This window comes from Oryctolagus cuniculus, chromosome 14 (genome assembly GCF_964237555.1).
Source record: "Oryctolagus cuniculus chromosome 14, mOryCun1.1, whole genome shotgun sequence".
In the NCBI taxonomy this organism is placed as follows: Eukaryota; Metazoa; Chordata; class Mammalia; order Lagomorpha; family Leporidae; genus Oryctolagus; species Oryctolagus cuniculus.
The window spans coordinates 90,768,122-90,789,751 of NC_091445.1; the positions used below are offsets into that span (position 1 = coordinate 90,768,122).

A 21,630-nucleotide genomic window follows, 5' to 3' on the forward strand; every position below is an offset into this window, starting at 1 on the left:
TCCCCGAATTGGATGCTCCCTGTTGTTTACCAGTTCAAAGCAACACCTGGTTGCTCAGGCAGAAAAATCTGGCATCACACATGTCCCCTTCCTGTTGCAGGGCCATCTCGGTCTCTGCACCAGCATCTGGGTGAATGGCACAGCTGTATGTCACGTGGACATAAACAGCAAGCAAACTCACCTCCCCCAGTTCCCTCCACCATGGTGGAGTTGTCTCTAAAACATAACATTGATCGTGTGGTTCTCCCTGCTTAATCGTTCAGCCGCTCCCTGCTGCTCATCAGAAAATCACAGACCCCTCTCTCTGACTCACAGGACCCCTCCTCTTCCTCTTCCTCTTCCTCCTCCTCCTCCACCTCCTTGACCTCTGGGCTCCATGCGACCCCCACATTCTGTTCCTTGGACAGAGGGTTACCAACTCTGGCTTCAGACACATTTCCTGGCTTGGACACCACCCCCAACCCCAGCTCTGCTACCAACACCTGCGCATGCCTCAGCCCTCTCAGTGCCTGGAGATGCCCGGCACAGCCCTTCTTTATCTTTCTAGTGAACATGTGGAAGTTGTACAGATGTCTGGGCTACACTGTGGTATCTTGATACATGTATACAATATGCAGTGATCAAGTCAGAGGACTAGCAATCCGCCAGCTCAAGCATTTATCATTGCTTTGTGCTGGGAACATTCCACATCCTGTCTTTTAGCTGTTGTCAACCAGTTATCTTTCTGTGCGCTAGAACATGAATAATGACTCCTCCTTCCCCACTCTGGGAACCATTGCTCCACTCTCCACTTCCATGGGGTCAGCTGCTCAGCTTTTACTTATAGATGACGGAATGAAATAATTGCGCTTCCTCCAGTTCCATCCATGTTGCAGTCAATGACGGAATCTCATTTTTAGTGGGTGAAGAGTCTCCCATTCTGTATATATACACGGCACTTCCTTTACCAATTCACCTTGCAGTGGGCATCTTGGTGTGGATGCCGTATCTTGGCTGCTGGGAACTGTGTGTGATAAACACAGGAGTGCAGATAACTGGCACGTGGATTTTCCTTCCTTTCGGTACGTGCTCAGGAGTGGCACTGCTAGACACTGTAGTGGTCCTATTTCCAGTGCTACGAGATCAGTAACACTGATTCATGATCAGTCTTCTTGATCCTGGAGTCTGTGTTAGGTGTCCTTGGCCTCAGCTCACACAATGCCTGGTCCTTTTTCTTTGATGCGCCATTGTGATGGAATAATTCTCTGTGTGGTTATTTGCAATCTGTCTCCACTACTTGGCTGTGAGCTCCCCAGGGGCAGGCGCTGTGTCACTGTGTGAGTGTATGTTAGCCATCTCATTTCTTCTTCAGTGTGCCCTTCTCCCCTTAGGTATACCCAAGTTATTCTGCAATCATTCTGGAAGGAAAGGGGTGCCAAGTGCAGGAAGAAGAGACAGTCAGGAGGGGCTGGCTCTGGTTTGAATGTGCTTTGGAAACTTCATTTCTGATGCAGCAGTGTTGATGGGTGGGACCTGGAAGAAGTGAGTAGGTTGCGAGGTGTGAGTGCTGGTGTTGTGGGAGTGCGTTCCTTCGTGGGGGGGGGGCTTGTTACCAACGTGAACTTGACCCCTCCATTGCTTTCACCTGTTTCCCTTCTGCTTTCTACCATGTGACTGTGCAGACGACAGCCCTGCCGGCCGCGGTCCCCTCAGTCTTGGAACTTCCCTCCAGGAGTACGAGAAAGAAATCCAGTCTCGGGGAGTTTGTTACTGCAGCTGCGGATGGACCAAGGTCTCTCTCTGACCTGCGAGTTGTAAGAACCGATGTGGTGTAGTTGTCTTGTCTTTTCCCCAGTTCTGCCACAGAGCTCCCAACGCCCGTGGTGTTTTCTCAGTGCTAGGAATGCCTTTCGGCAGACATGACCAGGAAAATGGAATCCACTTACATATGCCTATTAGTCTGTGATTTGAGCTTTCACAGCAGGCAGAATAACAGGCTCCCGAAGATGTCCGCGTGCTCACCTCTGGACTTCGTGATTGTCACACATCACACGGCTAATGTGACTTTGCCAGTTGATTAAGTGAAGGAACTTGAGATGAGGAGGTTAGCCTGGACTGATCAGGTGTCCCTGCAGAATCGATGGGTCCTCGTAAGAGGGGGAGAGCATGGAGCAGAGATCACCGTCGGAGGGAGGCTGGGCCGCGCCATGCTCCTGGCTTTGTGGGTGGAAGAAGGGGCCAGAAGCCAAGGAATGCAGGTGGCCTGTTAATACTGGAAAATGCAAGGGAGTAGCTTCTCCCTGAGCCTCCGGGAGGAACCCAGTCCTGACACCAACCCAGAGAGGCCCATTGAAGTTTTGACCTCCAGGACAGCAAGGCAATAAATTCATGGGATTTTTAAAAAATATGTATTTATTTGAAAGGCAGAGGCAGAGAGGAAGGGAGGGAGGTGTCGCTCCCCCTCTTCGTGGAGGAACGACACAGGACCCTGCGCTGTTCTTTCATCTGCTCGGCCCTCCCCGGGTTTGCTGCTGGTTCTTCCCGGGTTGGCTACTATCCCTTCCACCTCCGTGGAAGGGCGGTTCCCCCTGGCCGCTTTCCCCACTTCCGCAGGGGAGCGGCACACCGCCGGCCGGCTCTCTGGGGGCTGCACAGGCGTTCCCTTAGATGTTCCCCTTAGATGTTCCCCATAGATGTTCCTGGTGCATGCCGTCTCTCTCCTCCTTTATAGTCCTCCTCCGCCAATCCCAACTCGGCTGCCCACACGCCGAGTACACTGCTCTCCAATCAGGAGCAAGTCCTACAGTTTATTAGTTGAACTGGAGGCAGCTGTGCGGAAGCTGTTTACTTCTCTCCCAGCGCCATATTGTGGGAGAGCAGATGCATAGAATAAGTCTTAATTCCAGTAACTCAGTCCAGTCCGGATTGCTCCCCACAGGAGGGAGGAGAGAGGGAGGGAGGAATAGAGAAAGAGAGAGAGAGAGAGAGAGAGAGAGAGGTCTTCCATCCACTGGCTCATTTCCCAGGTGGCTACAATGGCCAGAGTTGCACCATTCCAAAGCCAGGAGCCAGGAGCTTCCTCTGGGTCTCCCACATGGGTGCAGGGGTCCAAGCACTTGGGCCATCTGCTGCTGCTTTCCCAGGCCACAGCAGAGAGCTGGATCGGAAGTGAAGCAGCCGGAACTTGAACTGGTGCCCATGTGGGATGCCGGCACTGCAGGCAATGGCTTTAACTGCTACACCACAGCACCAGCCCCAATTTGTGTGATTTTTAAGGTGCTAAATTGGTGGTGATTTGTTACAGCAGCCACTGGAAACTAAAACAGACTCCACTTAGATGGGCCATGAACATTTCCTAGGTGCGTAAGCAAGTTCTTTGAGCCTCTGTTTTAATGACCCATTGACTTTGCACCACAGAGCTAAGCCATCCGTCTTTGGTCATCTTCTGTGGCTGGGCATCAACAGTGCCTCCGGGCTTGGGTTTCGGTTTTTCTATAGTAAACACCGCTGTGGTGAGTATCCTTGACCTCTGTCCTTTTCTGATATTTTCTGAGAATCAATATCTAGAAGTGCAGTTCCAGGGAACGCACACTTTAAAGGTTTGTGACACATGTTGACATTTGATTTTGAGATGTTGGCACTTTCTGTGTAAACTCCTGGCTGACCAGGTGAATCGATCAGTTCTCTGTGAACTACGACAAAGCTAAGTCCGCTAGAAAGAGCACCTTCCCTCCTGTTTGAACTCAGCCGTTTCTTCTCCCTGCTCTGAGCAGAGAGCAGAGAAGGGAGATGAAGCTGGCCAGCACAGGGAGCTGGTTGCTTTGCAGAAAGTCGGAGGGCAGCTTCTTGTCGGGAGTCCATCCCCGCCATAGAGCCGGGCAGGCTGGAACAGAGCTGACACAGGTGCACCCTGTGCACCTGCACCACACTGGCCTCCAGCGTGTTTGCCGCTGCGTGGAGGTGATCGTGCCCACTGCCACAGGGGCTGTGTTTTGGGTTGCTGTGGCCTTCTGTGGGCTTGGCGCAGTGACAGCCGAATGCCACACCTGGGGATACTCTGCTGTGAATTTCCATGAGCACTGGCTATGCATATTAATCACAGCTCCAAGCTCTACTGTTTAAAAACATAGACACCCACCCCTACCCCAGGTAGTCACAGACGAAGGATTAACATGACAAGAACGCTGCATCGGGGAAAATGGTAATGGACCCAGAGTTAACAATTTGGGGCCTTAATTAGGAAAGCAGTGCAACATATGTTTTGCCACGTACATTTTTGTTTGTTTCTAAAATGCAAGGGTGGCTAACTCAGAAGTGGGCAGAACAGTGGCAAGAGATAAGGAAGAGAAAAAGAGAAAAAACTTCGGGGCCGGGGAGACTGTCGGCAGATGGTCATTTCAAACATCTGAGATCTGCTGAATGAGGCTGCAGTTCCTCAGGTAACCGACTATGTATGGCCCTGTCTGCGTCTGCATAGTAGACCTGTGCTATAAATAAGTTCCACTGTATTAATTATTAATCTGTGACTCCGTTCGTATTTAAGGACATACCTCCAGGTGGACCCACAAGGAACTGTAGACCACATACCAAAGAAAGTCTCTATCTTCAAAAGGCTAAATATCTAGAAAAAAAGTAGACCCAGATATTTATTTTCATGATGTGTTACAGGAAAATTACCCCGAGGGGCAGGTATTTGGTGCAGTGATTAGAATGCTGCTTTGAGCTTCCATCCCATATCCGTGTGCTGGGTTCAAGTCTCGCTTCCCTCCCGTATCCGTGTGCTGGGTTCAAGTCTCGCACTGCTCCCAATTCCATCTTCCTCTGATGTACACTCTGGAAGGCACAGGTGGTAGCTTAAGTTCTTGGGTCTTTCTACCCATGTGGCAGACCTGGATTGAGTTCCTGGCTCCTGTGTTTTTTTGGTGCAACCCAGGCTGTTGTAGGCATTTGGGGAGTGAACCAGCAGATGGAAGATCTGTCTCTCTCTCACTGCCTTTTAATGAATTCATTGAGAAGTAAAAAAGTTATGACATCATAAAGTTACCATTGTTATAATCAATTGCGATTGTTGAAAAAAACCTCATGTCATAATCAACTCAGGCATGATAAACCATTTTGATATAATAAATCTTTCATTGTGATAATATAGTCAATTCTGAGGTCATTAAAACCACTTTGAGATCATAAACTTAGTATTGTGACTTTATTATCAATTGTTATATCATAGAATACTATTATGATGTTATCATAAATTGTGATGTCACAGAAACCATTGTGATGTAACAACCCAAAATTTCATGACATAAAAACCATCATGCTGTTATAAAGCTACTATTGTTATTTCACAATTAATTGTAATTTTGTAAAATTACATTTGTAATGAATATTTAATAATCCACCATTGTGATATACTAAACCTACCCTTTAATGTCTAATCAACTGTGAAGTCACAAACAATTATAACATCATAAATTGAACTTGTGACATCATAATCAATTGAGCTGTCATAAAATACCATTGTATTATAATTAATAGTGATATAAAATCCATTGTGATGTCATAAACCAATATTTTACATTAAAACTCTGGTGATGATATGGGCGCTGAGTTCTAGTCCAGGCTGCTGCTCCTCCAGTCCAGCTCTCCGCTGAGCCTGGGAGGGCAGTGGAGGATGGCCCAAGTGCCTGGGCTCCTGCACCCACATGGGAGACCAAGAAGAAGCACCTGCTGTAGTGGCCATTTGGGGAGTGAACCAACCGATGGAAGACCAATCTCTCTGTCTGTCTCTCTGTCTATAACTCTACCATTCCCCAGCTTCCAACATGTCCCGACATCCTCCTTGCCAGGTCCTGAAGTAAAGAAAGACCACAGAAAGCAGATCCTGAACCACTCACCACCTGTCTCCGCCGGTCAGCAGAACACATCTGTAATCACTTCAAAATTTATTTTATGACATCAGAATTCAATATAATATGAAAATAATGTCTGTGGGGTTACTTATCACAGTAGTTGGTTTATGACATCATAATGGTGGTTCATAATAATACAATTGATTATCATGTCACACTGATGGATTATGTTATCACTATGGTAGTTTTATGAATCTCTTTGGTAGACTTATGGCAAGTAAATTGCTTTATGACATCATAAACATTGATTTTTGACATCACAACAGAAGGCTTAAAACATCACAATGGTTTTAATAATAGGTTTTTACAGAAATAGTGGTTTATGACATCACAATTGATTGTGATGTTATAATGGTAGGTTTATGAAATCACAGTTGATTATGATAACACAATGTTTGTGCTATATAATATTGTAGGGTTACAGCATCCAATGTTGATTTATGACATCACAATGGTTTTTATGACATTATAATATTAATATTGACCTCATATCACAAAATTGATATTGACCTCACATGGGTGCTTACTACATCACAATTGATTATGACATCACAGTAGATTTATGCTTGTAATGCCTTCAAAATAACTACTCATTTTATATTAATTTTGTGATGCTATAATTTATTATATCAGAACAATAGGTTTGATGTCACAATGGATTTAGAACTTCACAATTAATCATGACATCACAACAGTTGGATTATGACATCACAATGGTTTGCTTATGGCATCAAATATTGCTTTATGAAATCACAATGGTTTTATGAGATCACAATTTAAATCATAATGGTGATTTATGACATCACTATTCATTGGGACATTGCCATGGTGGTTTATGATATCACAGTGCTAGCATATGGTGTCACAATTGATTATGACATCACAATGTTATGTGTATGAAGCCAGAAGTTTTGATGGCTTCACAATTTATTGTAACATATAAATGGTAGGTTTCTGTTAGCACAAAGTTTTTATGTCATTACATTACTGCTTTATGAAACCACAAGTTGTTAAAATTGATTATGACATCACAGTTGGGTTGTGATGTCACAACGTTTTGTGGTTTCATAAATGAGTACATTACTATGTTAGGTTTATGATATGACAATGGTGTTTTATCACATCCTGATTGATTATATCACAAAAATTTTATATCATAATTGATTATATAACAGTTGTAGCTTCATGATGTTGCAATAGATTTTTATGACACTGCACTAGATTTTTGACTTCAATATTATTTGTATGACAGCTCAACTCATAATGGTGGTTCAGGAAATCACGATTGATTCAGCAATGGTGTTATGACATCAAGTGAATTACAACGTGATTGTAGCTTATGACATCATTAGAAATGATAGCACAATGTGTATATTTAAGTATCACCATTTTAATGAGTCATGATTGTTGCATCAAAATGGTACATATTTAACAAAAATGGTGGATTGTGTGGCATAAATACTGGTTTGTGACATCACAATGTTTGTTACAATATCAAAATTAAATATGATATCACAATGATTTTATGTCAACAAGATTAGCATATGACATCACAAAAAAAGTAAAAAAGTTAACCTGAAATACATTAATGTTTTCATATTTCCTTTTTCTTCCAAATACATTGGTTATTTGAACTAAGTGTAGAACACGTCATTTTCCCCAAAGTCTCTCCCCTCAGGCAGTGAGCAAGAAAGTTATAATGTGCACAGGTACAGGTGCCCCTGTGTCAGTCTCCCAAGATCGCCACAGCTGACGGCCACACGCTTGGTAGATTAAGACCCAGTTTATTATCTCACAGTCCTGCAGGCCAGAAGTCCACAGTCTGCTGACAGGGCCAGGCCCTTTAAGGATCAGCAGGTCATATTCATATCTCCACACAGGAAGCTGCAGAGAGACTGGGGTTCCCCAATGTCTTTCAGGGGCACACCCCCAAATGACCTATTCTTCCAGACATTAGGACGTGGACATATAATTCTGGGGGTCACCATTCAACCCATTGAGGAGGCTGATGTGGACAGAGTAGGCAGTAAATGCTTGGTTTACTTGCCCAGAAGATGAATGTGAAAGTGGACAATGGCCAGGCCATAAATAACAGCTCTAACCCATGATCTGCGTAGATCTGCTCAGGGGGCCAACCAGCGTCCACAGAATCAGCCCAGCAAACCAGCCCACTGTGCACAAATCAGACGTGCAGGAAGTCCGCCTGCTGTCTCTCTGTATTAGTCTGTGTTCGTTACTAGAATGAAATTCCAGAGGCAAGCAAACTTTGCAAAGTTTACTTTCGGAGGCTGAAAGAAAGCCCAAACAGCAAAGTGTAGGCTTAGGCAAAGACCTGTGATTGATGATGGAAGAACCTTTGGTGGGGATGGGGTGGGAGGGGGCAGAGGGACATGTATTCCATATCCAAGCCATCACATCCTAGTAACCAGCCAATGATGCTAAACAAAAATGCCTGGAGGGGTCAGCTCCCAGCGGCCAGGCTTAGAGGCAGCTGCTTTAGTTTTCCCCTGCTTCCAACTCGGGGCCAACAGGCAAAGTCAAGGATGCCACTCCCGATCCTGTCCCTGGTTATCCCACCTGCAGCTTCTTGCACCAACAGCCGCCAATCAGGGCACACCTGGGCCTTCCCTGTCTTGCACTGTGGAGCGCCCCGTCTGCTCTGCCTGTCTGAGTTCCTGCCCGCGTGCAAGCAAAGGTGGCTGCCTGCCTTGCTACAGCAAGCTCAGAAGAGAGCCGTGCTTGCTCTCTGGCCAGTTTGTGTGTACTTCCCACACACTTGCTTCTGACGGCTGAGATCTGTTCTCCTTTGTCCACCTTTTCCACGGCGTCCGTGTCGCTGTGCTGCAGAGCCGGAGCCCTGTGGCACTGGCAGACCTTGGTGGTGGTGGAGGGCAGGACCAGGGGGTGTAACCAGAAAATCTGTGACAGATGTCAGGATGTACCCCGGAAACTGTGGAAGCTTGCACATACTAAAGCCGCTTTTGTGTGCAACCCTGGCATTTTAGAAGTTCTGCTGTTTTATACGATTCTTTATCTTTCTCTGTTCCCAGTGACTGAACAGAGTTGCCTGTGGGTAGACCAGTACTCTGTAATTGCAGAAAACTGGCACAGGAGGCACACTTAGGAGTAGGAGAGATTCGGGGGGCATATATGAGTGTATGAAGCTGGTTATGAAAGGAGAATGGATGAGAAGCCAGGAGGGGTTAAGCTGTAAAGGGACTGGTTGGGGTGTGAGAGAGGAGAGCAGGAAGTCACTGGAGAAGGTGGGAGGGGGTCTTGGGTTTAACATAAACAACACAGGGCTGGGAGTCAGGTGACCCGGTGATGTAAAACAAGGAGCCGATTTATAGGCTCCTTATAGCTCCCTTCTGCTCCATAACTCATCTCTGTACTCACCTGGCATCTGCCCAATGAGACGATAATTCTGGGCCTCTGTGTTCTCATGTGAAAGGTCCCGTTTTCATTAAGAACATTCTGGAGCCGCTGGGAGCAAGGGGCCCTAACAGCCCTGAGCTCACATCGGCACAGTGGTTCTGGGCTGAGCTCCCCTGGGTCCTGCCTAGGTTTTCCAGAGTTCCCTGGGGCAGGGCCACGGGGGCCTGGCTGGGCACTGAGATCTGCTCGCCATGTTGATCTGAGTGAGGCCACATTTATCAGTTTTACACGTTGAGTTTCCGACTAGGTTGCACTTTAGGTAATTGTCTTCCAGCTCAACACTTCACAAACTTTGGAGCAGAGTGTTCTGGGGAGACCAGTTTATGTAGTCCTGGTAACTTAGGTTCCGTCTTTTCCAGAGCAGTGTTGGTTTCCAGCCTTCGCTCCGTCACCAGGGTGGGTGCCACATGGGCCCATTTCAGGAAAAGTGAACCACGCTACCGCTCTCATCTGGCTCCAAGGGGGTTGAACCCCACACATCAGGCTGTGCTCAAACCGTTGGCTAGTTACAAATGCTGTGAAAGTTAGCTCAGGCTTAAAGGGACTGATTTTGTACAACCGCTGGAGAGAAGGCGTAATTAATTCTGTTCACAGTGATGAAAGACTGGACAGGCAGTCTATTTAAAGGACACTCAGCCAGGTCATCAGGGACAGCCAAGCCTGGAACTAGAGCCCCGAGCCTCTGACCTCCCATGATCCCCCTTGGAACAGCTGGCTCTTGGATTTTGGTGTGCTGCCTCTGACCAGGAGGATGGTGGCCACTAACTGCTACTTCTTGTGGGCAGTGGCAACTACATGGACTTCCTTAGACAGATGATAGAGCATCCGCGTTGAACTCCCTGCCCCTGCGCTGAGTGAAAGCAAAAGCATGCAGAGCCTGTGGTCCTTGCTTGGTTCCCCATGGACTCCATCCCTGCAGGTGCGTTTGCTGCCGGTGTAGCCTCAACGACCCGTGTTTCACCAGGGTCCCTGCATTCATGCCGTTGGAGCTTGTAAGAGCACAGTGAGACTCCGACCACTGCCACGTTAGGCCAGGGGGTGGCAGTGGTCGGAGGGAAGGAAGGGTCTTTGGGAATGCTGTAATAAATTCCCACAAAATTACTGTCCGTCTTCCAGTTCTGGGGACCATGGAGAAATCCGGGGTTGGCAGGGCTGCTCCTTCTGGAGGTCCCCCAGGAATCTGCTCCTGGCGGCTCCCTCCTGAGCGGTGTCCAGCCTGCGTGGTGGTGATCCCCTTCCTCTTCCATGACACTATTTCACATCTGTCTGTCTCTTAGGAGGACCTCTGTGCTTACAAAATCCAGCCAGGGTAATCCGCCCACGCCAAGATCCTTGATCAAACCTGCAGTATCTTTTTTTTTTTTTTTTTTTTTTTTTTTTTTTTTTTTTTTTTTTTTACAGGCAGAGTGGACAGAAAGAGAGAGACAGAGAGCTAGGTCTTCCTTTGCCGTTGGTTTACCCTCCAATGGCCGCCGCGGCTGGCGCACTGCGGCCGGCGTACCACGCTGATCCGAAGCCAGGAGCCAGGTGCTTCTCCTGGTCTCCCATGGGGTACAGGGCCCAAGCACTTGGGCCATCCTCCACTGCACTCTTGGGCCACAGCAGAGAGCTGGCCTGGAAGAGGGGCAACCGGGACAGAATCTGGTGCCCCGACCGGGACTAGAACCCGGTGTGCCGGCGCCACTAGGTGGAGGATTAGCCTATTGAGACGCTGTGCCAGCTGCGGTATCTTCTTGACGTCTCACGCAGTCACAGGGCTGGGGCACTGGGAGTGGACATCGTGAGGGGCCATCTCTCAACCTGCCATTCCACAGTTTCCAGAGGGGGGCAGAATTCAGGATGAATCCAGGCCAAGACTTGACTGAGGCTGGACGAGGCTCCGTCTTCTCTGGGAGCATGGGGGAGGTGAGCAAATATTCTGGAATCTTCCATTCAAGGCTAGATACAGGGCGACCCTTTGGGGCTCTGACAGCACTGTGAAGAATCTCATGGTCTTGATTTTGAAAATTTCCCATCATCCATCACTGGAGCATGGAGGAGGGAGAGGGTAAAAGCCCTGGGCTGGGGAAAGTCCCAAGGAATCAGCTCCAGCTGGAAAGAGCCAGAGAGGTCCAGAGGTGTCCGGTGCCCTGTGCCCAGGGCCATGGAGACAACGCAGGCAGAGAGCGGGCCTGGGCTGCTCCTCAGGTCAAGCCCCATAGCCTTGGTTTCCCTGGTGACAATGGGACTATGATTTAAAGCACCCAATGATTTTATCTTACTTATGTCTTTTGAAACAGTTTACCTATTATATTGTTACAGAGACAGAGAGACAAAGGTAGAGGCAGCTCCTACCTACTGGTTTGTTCCCCCCAAAACCCACAATGGGCACGGCTCGGCTGGGGCCAGAGGTGGGGGCTGAGAGCTCGACCCAGGGCTGTACGTGGGTAACAGGAATCTAGTGACTTGAGTCGTCACAGCTGCCTCCTGGGGTGTGCACTGGTGGGGAGCTGGACCATCAGCCATTTGGGAATTGAGTTCATAATATAGCTGTGTCTGTCTTAACTACTAGGTCCGCCCCTGTCATTTATTTTTGATAATAGTTACAGCACATATGCAGGGCAGAATATTTGAATAACACAGAAATCCATGCATTAACCAGCACCCCGTTGCCCAGTCATATACTGTTCAAAGGTTATGCCCTCTGTTCAGATCGGCACAGACGCACACGGTTGGGACCATTACGTAAGCACGTATGGTTTTCTGCAGTAGTTACCACACAGACACAACTGCATGCAGACCATTGTTTATTATTTTTTTTAGAGATTTATTTATTTGCTTGAAAAGTGAAGTTACAAAGAGGCAGAGGCAGAGAGAGATCTTCCATATGCTGGTTCACTCCCCACAGGGCCACAGTGGCAGGATCTGTGCCCTCTGAAGCCAGGAGCCAGAAGCTTCTTCCCAGTCTCCCATGTGGGTGCAGGGGCCCGAAGCTTGAAGCATCTTCCGCTGCTTTCCCAGGCGCATTAGCAGGGAGCTGGATGGGAAGTGGGGCAGTCAGAACTTGAACCAGTGCCTAGAAGGGATGCTGACACTGCAGGCAGCAGCTTCACCTGCTAGGCCACAGCGCTGGCCCAAGCATGGGACTGTTGTTTAAGCACATACGGAATTCTACAGTAGTTAGGACAGAGACACATGCTGACATGGGACTATTTCGTAGTTATGCATGATATTCTGTTGTAGTTATGACAGACACACTCACCTGGGACCGTTGGTGGGCATGTATGAATTTCTGCAGTAGTTACAACAGACACACACGCTCAGGTGGGACAATTGCATAGGCAAGTATAGTATTCTGCCGCAGTTACAACAGAGACACTTGCTCACATGGGACATTGCACAAGTGTTTACGGTATTCTCCAATGGTTATCGCCCAGGCATGCTCACGCGGGACCACTGTTTAGGCAGCTGGGCTATCCACATGCAGGAGTAGTTACTCAACTGTGGTGAGTCAGGGCAGTCGACTCCAGACAGCCACACTTGAGTGCGTCTCACACTCCTTTCCTTGGTCTCCACCCCATGGATGTGGCGGTGTCCCTGTGCTCTTGTCGTCAAAGCCATCAGCAGCGGATGGAGAATGGAGAAGCTGTGTTTTACGAGGAGTTTCTTAGATGCTTTAGGAATTTGTGAAGACCGTAATCTTCCGATCTAGAGCTGTTGACTTGTAACAGGTGGGCTGTTGGAACGGGAAAATGGTGTTTGAGATTCAGTAACCTCAACTGTCAGAAGACGAATGAATCCACACATGCAGATTCTTAATGTGTATGTTATAAAGAATGGACCTGGGGGGCGGGCAGGGGCAGACAGACTTCCTTGTTATCCCACGGGATCAAGGCTCAGTGGCTGGTGGAGGTGCAGGAGTGGGGATGGAGAGGGTGGGAACAGAAATGCATCTCGGTGTTCTGGGTCCAGGGAAGAGGGCATGGCTCAGCGGGAACCGTGGGTGGGAGGGGTGGGAGTCAGAGCATTGGGGGTGAGCCCGCGTGAGCAGCACCAGCCTTGCAGTCCTCTGTGAGCCCCACACCTAGGTCGTGCTGGGAACCGATTCTTGTCTTTGACCATCCTCTGATGCCACCTGATTGTGCTCCAGGGTGAGCTCCGTCTGAGCGCTGAGACAGGCGTCTCCCACCTGCATGGCACTTTGTGCTCAGCCTGTGTTTCCAGTGACTGCCCGGCTTGTTCTTGGCCTCTTACCCCCATCCCATTGGAAGGTGGGGCCCAGAGGGTGCTGGTTCCGGGAAGGCAGAGCCTTTGCATCCACCCCCGGGGAGAGGCCAGCGTCCCACCAGCTGCCTCGCTAACACACACCCCGCTCCGACCGTGTGGCCCTTCCTGACAATTCCAGTCCCCCCCAGTCCCCACGGAGGGCTGCTCCCTGTACACAGGGGTTCCATGTGTCCCAGCAGTGGTCAGGGGCGGACACCTGTGCTCTGGTTGGAATGGTTGTCCTCTCCCAGGCTTAGGTAGAAATGCGATTGCCAAGGAAGTGGGCGTGGGGGGTGCATTAAGAGGTCATTAGGGCCCCACCCTCGAGAGCTGGCTTAGTGCTTTATGGAAGTTGTTTGGAAGGGGGCTCTCTCAGTCCTTCCACCGCGTGATCACGTAGCAAGAAGGCCACTGCTGGGTGCTGGGTGCTGGGTGCTGGGTGCTGGGGTCTTAATGCTGCACCCCCCAGCTTCCACACCACGAGTCCTAAGTTCCCCAGTCTGTGCTGCTCTTTACAGCAGCAGGGAGCAGGCTGAGAAAACCTGCAGGGCTGGCAGGACGGGGTGCGGGTCCTGGGTGGGGGCGCTGTGATAGGCAGAGCCCTCCCCTGCTCCTCACCCCCGCCGCCCACTCCTGGCCCACGGTGCTCACCCCCACTCCTGGGCCCCACGGTGCTCACCCCCTCTCCTCGGCCCCACGGTGCTCACCCCCTCTCCTCGGCCCCACGGTGCTCACCCCCACTCCTGGCCCCACGGTGCTCACCCCCACTCCTCACCCCCACTCCTGGCCCCATGGTGCTCACCCCCACTCCTGGCCCCACAGTGCTCACCCCCTCTCCTCGGCCCCACGGTGCTCACCCCTCTCCTCGGCCCCACGGTGCTCACCCCCACTCCTGGGCCCCACGGTGCTCACCCCCACTCCTCGGCCCCTCTCCTCGGCCCCACGGTGCTCATCCCCGTTCCTCGGCCCACAGTGCTCACCCCCACTCCTGGCCCCACGGTGCTCACCCCCACTCCTGGGCCCCACTCCTCGGCCCCACAGTGCTCACCCCCGTTCCTCGGCCCCATGGTGCTCACCCCCACTCCTGGCCCCACAGTGCTCACCCCCACTCCTCGGCCCCACGGTGCTCACCCCCGTTCCTCGGCCCCACGGTGCTCACCCCCTCTCCTTGGCCCCACGGTGCTCACCCCCACTCCTGGGCCCCACGGTGCTCACCCCCACTCCTGGCCCCACGGTGCTCATCCCCACTCCTCGGCCCCACAGTGCTCATCCCCACTCCTCACCCCCTCTCCTCGGCCCCATGGTGCTCACCCCTCTCCTCGGCCCCACAGTGCTCACCCCCACTCCTGGGCCCCACGGTGCTCACCCCCTCTCCTCGGCCCCACGGTGCTCACCCCCACTCCTCACCCCCACTCCTGGCCCCATGGTGCTCACTCCCACTCCTGGCCCCATGGTGCTCACCCCCACTCCTGGCCCCACGGTGCTCACCCCTCTCCTCGGCCCCACGGTGCTCACCCCCACTCCTGGCCCCCACGGTGCTCACCCCCACTCCTCGGCCCCACAGTGCTCACCCCAACTCCTGGGCCCCACTCCTGGCCCCACGGTGCTCACCCCCACTCCTCACCCCCTCTCCTCGGCCCCACAGTGCTCATCCCCGTTCCTCGGCCCACAGTGCTCACCCCCACTCCTGGCCCCACAGTGCTCACCCCCACTCCTGGCCCCACGGTGCTCACCCCCACTCCTGGGCCCCACAGTGCTCACCCCCTCTCCTTGGCCCCACTCCTGGCCCCACGGTGCTCACCCCCACTCCTCGGCCCACAGTGTTCACCCCCACTCCTCAGCCCCACGGTGCTCACCCCCACTCCTCACCCCCACTCTTCGGCCCCATGGCGCTCAGACCCGCGCTCCCCGCCCTCCCTGCTCCTACTCTGCTCTCTGTGCTCTGCTCAGTCACACTAAGCTCATCTTCCCTCTCCCTTCTCACTCGCTTGGGGAATCAAATCCAAACCATAAAGCAACAACCAGACCAGCAAGCCGCTCTCAGCCCCTGGCCAAGGAGGAGCGGGACAGGCAGGCTCTGTCCCTGCTGATGTTAATCGTGAACCAGGCCGTTCTGGAGGTGGACTGGAGATACAGGGAGCAAGCGCTGGGTGCTGCTGGGGTCTTGGGGGTGCTGAGCGCCCCCTGTGGAATCTCTGCTCCCCTCCTCCTGTCCCTGGCTCCTCCAACAACACTTTCTTCCATCACATTTCAGGGGACCTAGAAAAATCTTCCTTCAGTGTTCAGTCATTCATTTATTTAAGAAATCTGTTTTTTGAGAGAGAAAGAGAGGACAAACACTTCTGTCCTTTGGTTTGCTCTCCAAATTCCTATAACAGTTGGGCCTGGGCCAGGCTAAAACCAGGATCAATGCAGTCTCTCATACAAGGTGGCAGGGACCCAAGGACACGAGCTATCACCTGGTGCACATGAGCAGGAAGCTGGAATCAGCAGTGGAGTCGGGACTTGAACCCAGGCCCTCTGATATGGGCATCCCAAGTGGCATCTTCACTGCTGTGCCGAATGCTTGCCCAAAGTATTTTCCTTTACACATTACTGTTTTTATATTTTAATTACCACTGCCAGAATTGTGTTCTGTATCATTTTGTTTTCCATTGCAGAGTTGCCTTATCTCAAAACATTTGTAATTCGACTCTGAGATAATGACCTTGGAGGCCAGCCTGGGGAGCCAGTACAGTTTTTGGCGCTGCTCCCTGGGATGACGCACCCTGGGTCCACACAGCAGGCGCCCAGCTGTGCTTTGGAGAAGAATCTGATTAAAAATTGGGTGAGTGGGTGGCGGTGGCTCAGTGCAGCTCCATTCTTTTGGAAGCAGTAACCTTTAAAGGAAGAATTTTTGTGGGAAAATGAATCCACTGTTCTATTAAGGTAAATATGTCCTGATGCCTGCCTGGCCCCAGAGTGGGTGTAGATGCTGACATAAACTGTTGTTGAATAGTCAGGCTCCGTGGGGCCCAGGGGACCCCTGCAGTCCAGGTGCCTCTGTGAAAGCCAGACTTTCCCTTCTCTTCTCGTTCCAGCTCTGGGCTGTGCTAGTCATTGCTGGGCACACAGGGCACCGGGGTTGGCTGTGCCTTGTTTATTTTAGAACAGTTTGGTTTCATACAAGTTGTTGAGGGTAGCATCCAAGTGATGGTGGTAACTGGATTTCTTTTTTATTTAAAGATTGATTTATTTGAGGGAGTTACAGAAAGAGAGGGAGAGACAGATACACAAACACACACATAAACACACATTCACACAGAGATATCTTTCATCCACTGGTTTACTCTCCAGATGGCTGCAAAGGCCAGAGCTGAGCCAGGAGCTTCATCTGAGTCTCCAATGTAGGTGGCCCGGGCCCAAACCCTTGGACCACCGCCTGCTGCTCTTGACAGGTCATTAGCAGGGATCAGAAGTGGAGTGGGGGCCGGCGCCACGGCTCACTAGGCTAATCCTCCACCTTGCGGTGCCGGCACACTGGGTTCTAGTCCTGGTCAGGGCGCCGGATTCTGTCCCGGTTGCCCCTCTTCCAGGCCAACTCTCTGCTGTGGCCAGGGAGTGCAGTGGAGGATGGCCCAAGTGCTTGGGCCCTGCACCCCATGGGAGACCAGGAGAAGCACCTGGCTCCTGGCTTCAGATCAGCGTGGTGCGCCGGCTGCAGCGCGCAGGCCGCGGCGGCCATTGGAGGGTGAACCAACGGCAAAAGAAGACCTTTCTCTCTGTCTCTCTCTCTCACTGTCCACTCTGCCTGTCAAAAAAAAAAAAAAAAAGGAAGTGGAGTGGGGCCAGTGCTGCGACATAGCCTGTAGCACCAGCATCCCATATGGGCACTGGTTCAAGTCCTGACTGCTTGCTTCTGATCCAGCTCCCTGCTAAGGTGTCTGGGAAAGCAGTGGAAGATGGTCTAAGTGCTTGGATCTCTGTACCCATCTGGGAGACCTGGAAGAAGCTTCTGACTTCAGGTCAGCTCAGCTCTGGCCATTTTGGCCATTTAGGGAGTGAACCAGCAGATCGAAGATCTCTCTCTAGGTCTTTCTCTCCCTCTGTTAACCCTTCTCCCTCTCCCTCTGTAACTCTGCCTTTCAAATAAATAAATAAGTCTTAAAAAGGAAAAACAAAAGATACTGGCTGCTTAAAAAAGCAAAGAAGTGGAGCAGCCAGGACTCTAACAGGCGCCCACCTGGGATGCCGGCCCTGCAGGTGGTGGTTTAGCCCGTTATGCATTAACAACACTGGCCCCAAGGCCTGGATCTTAATTCTTGAATACTGACTTGGAATGGACACCTTCGGGCTGCCTGTACCCTTCCCACCAGCTCCGTCATAGCTAGTGGAGCCTGGCACGGTGTCGCGGCCACCTGCGCCCTCACCCCAGGATGCTCATCTGTCTCCTGGAGGAGGAGGCAGCCACAAGCATTTCCAGGCAGCTCTGTCCCCAGTCAGAGGAAGTGACGTCTGAGGAACTGCAGTGGCTTGAACGGTGGCCTCTGAAAAGTGACGTCCACCTGCTGGTCCTCGAAACCCGGTGAGCGTGGCCAGGGCCTGTGCAGATGTGTGTAAGGTAAGAATTGAGACGATTTCTCTGAGCTCTGGATGGAGCCTGAACAAGTGTCCTTCAGAGATGTGTAGGGGAGAAGGGAATGAGAGGAGATGAGCAGGAGAAGTGGGGGCAGAGACCCTCACGCCAGTGCAGATCCAGGGTCCCCTGTGGCCACTGGGAGCCAAGACGCAGGGTCTTCCCCAGAGGCTCGAGGGCAGAATGGCCTCACCTGCCCTTGGCTCTGGCCTCCAGTGCTGGGACAGAATACTGTCCTGAACCACCAGGTTTGTGGTCATTTGCTAGGGTGGCCCGAGAAATGGATCAGGAACCATTTTGAAATGGCTGATGCAGCCTAGGAGCTGCTGTGTGTAGTGCTAGAAGTGGGGACCGTGAATCGAAGAACACGCAGCGTCGCGAGCGAGTGAACTTTTTTTTTTTTTTTTTGGACAGGCAGAGTGGACAGTGAGAGAGAGAGAGAGAGACAGAGAGAAAGGTCTTCCTTTTTCCGTTGGTTCACCCTCCAATGGCCGCCACCGGCGCGCTGCGGCAGGCGCACTGCGCTGATCCGATGGCGGGAGCCAGGTGCTTCTCCTGGTCTCCCATGGGGTGCAGGGCCCAAGCACTTGGGCCATCCTCCACTGCACTCCCGGGCCACAGCAGAGAGCTGGCCTGGAAGAGGGGCAACCGGGACAGAATCCGGCGCCCCGACCGGGACTAGAACCCGGTGTGCCGGCGCCGCCAGGCGGAGGATTAGCCTCGTGAGCCACGGCGCCAGCTGAGAGTGAACTTTAATGCATGCCCTAGACTGTGTCTGTGTGGGTTGCTTGGGTGCAGTGAAGTCGCGCTCTGGTGTGGGATGTTGGCGGGTGCAGGAGCCTGCGGAGCACGGGGAATGTGGGAACTGTCCGTACTTTCTTCTCACTTTTTCTGCAAACCTTAAACTACTATAAAACATAGCCTTTAAAATGTGGCCGTTGAGCCTCCTTTTCCTTGCTCTGAGGGGGCGTGGCTTTCTTTGCACCGATGGTGACAGTCTGAACCTTGTTATGCCGCTGCGTGTCTCTTCACTGGGGCGAGGAGGACGCTTCTCCGTGACCGTGGATTGGACAGCTCCCTTTAGCCAAGGGCGGGTCCCATGAGGGATGCTGGCAGGGTATTGAGCTGTGGGCCTTCAGCCAAGACTCTGGACAGCTTGGAGAGTGAGGACCTCGTCCCTGGAGGGGTCTGGATGCGTGCCAGAGGGTTCGTAACGTCAGTTGTACCCCGATCTTGGAAGCACATAGCCTCTGGTTTGTCAGACAACTTGGCTGACTCAGTTCACTCCGAATTCCTGGTCTCTGGACTTCAGCATTGCCCACTGCCTTGACTTTGATCCCTGGGATACTTGCTCTCCATTCTGTAGGGTGACTAATGGTTGAGGGTTTCTCCTGAAATCCCCAGTCACGTGACTCCTTCCCGTGCCTCTGGGAACGAGTCAATAGCTGAGTGTGTGCTAGCGGTGAGGACAGAAGGATTCAGGCGGGAACATCTCTGTTCAGCGAGGACACATTCAGAACCTCCCTGCACGGGAAGGAGCCCCCCCCCCCCCAGGCTGGGCTCCTGTTCTGCAGGGGCTGCCTGTCCTCCGGTCTTCCAAAGGTTTACCTCCTTCCTGCTCCCCGTCCCTGGGCTGGATCACCGCTCACAGCATACGCGCAGCAGTCGCTGGGTCTCCCCATCCTCTTCAGGCTCCCTCAGCCCCTCCCTCCTCCATCTGCTACCCTGTCACTGTGCTCCCTTTCCCAGGAAAAATCATCGGTTCTCAAAAAAATTGTCCACACCTCCCCTCTCTGCTTACTCTCTTGGCCCCTTCTACCCCTGCCTTTGTCTCAACTGCCCTCTTCAAGGTCACCGATGGCTTCCAGCTGGCGTTTGATTTCTCAGTGTAGCTGGGACAGACGATGATCTGGTTGTCCGGAAGACGTCCTCTCTCCTGTGGCGTCACGGTCCAGCCTGTCCTCTCATTCGCCTCTTCTTTCTGTCCATGCTGCTTTCTGCTCCTCTTCCTGTGAGATATTTGAGGGTCCCAGGGATCGCTTGGTGGCCCCCTTCTCTTTCTGTCCCCGGGAGCTCTGATTTAGCCTCCTGTTTTCCACGTGTGAGTCTCCAGCCCTTATGTTTTACGTGAGCCTGAGGCGCCTATGGCCAACTACCCCTGGCATGTCTCTGGCTTACTGGCTCATGGCCGTCTCGGATTTCTCCTCCTGTTCCTCTCCCCAGCTCACCTAGTTGTTGGAACCAGAGCTGCGAGCATCGTCCTTTTCTCTCTTCCCCAGTCCTTGCAAGCCATGAACATCCATAAAGAAACTGCCATTTCCAGCTGGCGCTGCGGCTCACGAGGCTAATCCTCCGCCTAGTGGCGCCGGCACACCAGGTTCTAGTCCTGGTTGGGGCGCCGGATTCTGTCCCGGTTGCCCCTCTTCCAGGCCAGCTCTCTGTTGTGGCCCGGGAGTGCAGTGGAGGATGGCCCAAGTGCTTGGGCCCTGCACCCCATGGGAGACCAGGAGAAGCACCTGGCTCCTGGCTTCAGATCAGCGTGGTGCGCCGGCCGCAGCACGCCAGCCGTGGCAGCCATTGGAGGGTGAACCAACGGCAAAGGAAGACCTTTCTCTCTGTCTCTCTCTCTCACTGTCCACTCTGCCTGTCAAAACAAAACAAAACAAAAACCTGCTGTTTCCGGCTCTAAGGTAGTTCAAATCCATCGCTTTTTTCCAGCTCTGCTGTCGCTCCCTCTTCCCATCTCAATTTGACAACCTTTTCTTTAAAAAGCTTTGTTTGTTTATTTGAAAGGCATAGTTAGAGAAACAGAGAGAGATCTTCCATCTACTGGTTCACTCCCTCAAATGACCATGATGGCTAGGGCTGGGTCCGCGGGAAGCCAGGAGCTTCTTCCAGGTCTCCCATGTGGTGGAGGGGCCCAAGCATCCGCTTCTTTCCCAGGCTCATTAGCAGGGAGCTGCATCAGAAGTGGAGAGCTGGGACATGAATCAGCACCCATATGAGATGCTACACTGCTATGCCACAACACTACTGTGCTACAACACTGGCCCCAACTTGACAACTCTTGACCCCTTGTATGTTGTGTTGTCTTTAGCAGCCATCAATGGTGTATATTTGTTTTTCTTTTTCTTTTTTTTTTTTTTTTTTTTTTTGTGTGTGACAGGCAGAGTTATACAGAGAGAGAGAGAGAGAGAAAGGTCTTCCTTTTTCTGTTGGTTGGTTCACCCCCCAAATGGCCGCCACGGCCCGTGTGCTGAGGCCAGTGTGCTGTGCTGATCTGAAGCCAGGATCCAGGTCCTTCCTCCTGGTCTCTCATGTGGGTGCAGGGCCCAAGCACCTGGGCCATCCTCCACTGCCTTTCTGGGCCACAGCAGAGAGCTGGCCTGGAAGAGGAGCAACCAGGACAGAATCCGGCACCCCAACCTGGACTAGAACCCGGGGTGC

At 51.8% G+C, this 21,630-nt stretch overlaps 1 long non-coding RNA gene across 1 annotated transcript in view; it reads left to right on the plus strand.

Annotated features, from left to right (window-relative positions):
* Positions 1 to 21,630, plus strand: part of LOC138845211 (uncharacterized) — a 268,220-nt gene that overhangs the window by 41,155 nt on the left and 205,435 nt on the right. Inside the window, exon 2 of the long non-coding RNA XR_011382080.1 lies at positions 1,662 to 1,793. This is a non-coding gene — a long non-coding RNA (uncharacterized lncRNA). The remainder of the gene's footprint in view (positions 1 to 1,661; positions 1,794 to 21,630) is intronic.